The following is a 2,940-nucleotide window of genomic DNA, read 5'->3' on the forward strand; positions in this document are numbered from 1 at the left end:
GCCGTGATCGTATAGTGGTTAGTACTCTGCGTTGTGGCCGCAGCAACCCCGGTTCGAATCCGGGTCACGGCAGTGTTTTTTTTTTTAATCTTTATTACTGGTATATATATGTATGTAGTTTTTAAAATTTTCTCCCCGTCATGTATGTTAGTTATATCTTTTTCCCTCTCTAGAAAATATAACTTAGCTGTATATTAGAGGCTATTGAACCAATAACAAATTACTTTTTACTGGTTTGAAACATATACTGTGTGTGTGTGTGTATATATATATATATATATATATATATATATATATATATATATATATATATATATATATATATATATATATATATATATATATATATATATATATATATATATATATATATATATATATATATATTGTAAGGATGCAATGTGGTAGATGGCCGGTATGTGTCACAGAGGGGGAAATCCTCTGTGATCTGAACCTGGAATGTTTCTCTGGGACTTGTAGTTCCATGAGGATTGTTGTACACATTCAGGGCTGGGTTCATGGGATGGTCAGAAGTGATGGGCGGGACTGACCATCCACATACCTCCCATACGTAGGTGTGTCTCATGGGATTTAATGGAGCTGTCGTTTGTCACATGATCTCTGTGTGCTGGTGGGAGCCATCTTGGTTGGAGCACATGTGCAGGAGATCCTGTGCATACAGAGCTAGTGAGGGCTCTGAAATGTCAGGGAGCTGCAGAATCCACTGAGGCTGTGAGGAATTGGAACGTGTCCATGGGCCGGGATGTTGAGCCCAGTGTGAGAGTCTCCCTGGACTGGATGGAGGCAGACTGACAGCCTGCAAACCTACTGGCAGGTAACACCCCAGAAAGGGGACTATACTGGCTGATGCCAGAGAATGAACTGTATGAACAATCAGCAGTTTAAACAGACAGTGAGACATTGTCCTGCGGGAAAGTGGCTGTGGCCCATTACACTGCGTGGTTTATGAGGATGTGAATAAATCACCGAGATTCTTTAAGTGACAAAGTGCTTGTGTGTGTCTTGATCCCGCTGCCAGACGTGTGCCCCAAGACGTTCAGGGCCCAGGTCGTCACATTATGGTGGAGAACGCGGGCATATGGCCTGGTTGCTAGGGGCAACGCAGCCTGGTTGCTAGGGGCAACACAGCCTGGTTGCTAAGGGCAACGGCCTAGGACATATTCTTGTGGATACGGACTGCTTGCTGTGGATCGGCGGGTCCACGAAAAAATTTTTTGAAGCGGTTTGCGGTGGATCGGCGGGTCCACGAAAATTGACGGCGCACTCAAGCAGCTTGCGGTGGATCGGCGGGTCCACGAAGTTCCGGGAAAGCTGAGCGACCATGAGTGGAGCCGCAAGCCTGGACGTTATGGAGGAGCTGTACCAGTTCCTTGTGTGTGGACAGCAGGAGCTGTCAGTGCGCAGAGATGTGGCAGCAGTGGACCAGTTTGTGAATTCCCTTCTGGGGCCAGTACGGGCACAGGGTACCCAGGGAGATAAAGGGGAACGGTGTGAACTGGGATCTAAGGACACTGCAAGGAAGCCACAGAAAGCCCATAAAGGGGTGGTTGCCCATAAGGGGGTGGAGTCCCATAAAGGGGTGGTTGCCCATAAGGGGGTGGAGTCCCATAAAGGGGTGGTTGCCCATAAGGGGGTGGAGTCCCATAAAGGGGTGGTTGCCCATAAGGGGATGGAGTCCCATAAAGGGGTGGATGCCCAAAAGGGGGAGGAGTCCCAGAAAGCGGTGGTCCCCCAAAATGGTGCAGAGCATCCCAAATCCAAGGGTGAAGTGGCGCAGATGGACTGTAGCCAGGGACAACAGTGTTCATGCCACAAGTGCCCGGTTTGCGGTATAGACCACCCATCCGACGAGAAGCCACGTCTGTGTTCCGTGGAAGTGGATGGGGAATCTGTAACAGGGGTCGTAGACTCAAGGAGCTTGGTGACCCTGGTGAGGGCCACTTCTGATGTCAACTTGATTCCTGGAAGGAAGATCCACGTCAGCTGCACCCACAATAATGAGACAGAATACCCAGTATCCAGCGTGGTCATAAAGACAGCCAGGGACAGTGGTTCTCATGATGTTGGTGTAGTCTCAGATTTACTGCACCCAATTATTATAGGTTGGGACTCTAAATTATTTGTGCACTTGTGGAAGCAGGGGGACGTATCCGGTTGCTTGTGTAAGAGCCAGAACAGCCCAAAGGAAACCCTACCACATTGGGAGGTGAAAAGGGGTCCTTGTTGTGGAGTTATGTGTGGTAAGGAGGAGATAGTACCTTCTAAAATTGACTGTCCTAAGTTAGGGGTGACCAAAGAAAATGGACGGACCCAACTTGGTGACATAGGGACTAAGGGAATAACCAATAGTGTGACCGTTAAAAACGGGGTAGCTCCAGAAAGGGAGGCAGATATCTGGTTAAGTGGGGACATGATAGTCCAGGACGCCAGGGGGAGTGACGATGACTCCAGAATGGACACTGACTCTTATAAAAGGACAAGAGAGTGCAGTGAGGTACAGACAATTGAGAAGGGTAAAACCTCCTCCAGACGCCGGAGACGTAATAAGCGCCAAAAGCTTGTGCAAGGTATCCCGTCTGAGGGTGCAGAGAAAGTGAAGTACCTGGTCGAGGAAAACACATTGCCAGTAGCAACTGCTAAGGTAGAGTCAGACAGCGATGTCCTACACAAGAAAGAGGTATCAGAAACTGAACTGACACATTGTAACGACAGACATCAGCAGGGTGAAATGTCAAAAAATGAGCCAACCAAAGCAGTAATGGTGGTGTCTCCTATAGATTCCAAGCATGAAGCAGAAGGTCTGTCGGACAAGAGCACTGTGGGAGGTGAAATCCTAGAGGGTAATACAGGACAAGGAATCCTGGAGAAAGTTGGTGAAGTACAAATCCATAGAGGTCATGGTGAGCAGACCGGTAAATT

General features: G+C 48.1%; 1 non-coding gene across 1 annotated transcript; it reads left to right on the top strand.

Moving 5' to 3' along the window:
- TRNAH-GUG (transfer RNA histidin (anticodon GUG)) lies at nucleotides 1-72 on the top strand. Its single transcript has one exon. It is a non-coding gene; the product is annotated as a tRNA-His (tRNA).
- Nucleotides 73-2,940: the final 2,868 nt, after the last annotated feature.

Source organism: Anomaloglossus baeobatrachus, chromosome 9, assembly GCF_048569485.1.
Source record: "Anomaloglossus baeobatrachus isolate aAnoBae1 chromosome 9, aAnoBae1.hap1, whole genome shotgun sequence".
Taxonomy (NCBI): domain Eukaryota; kingdom Metazoa; phylum Chordata; class Amphibia; order Anura; family Aromobatidae; genus Anomaloglossus; species Anomaloglossus baeobatrachus.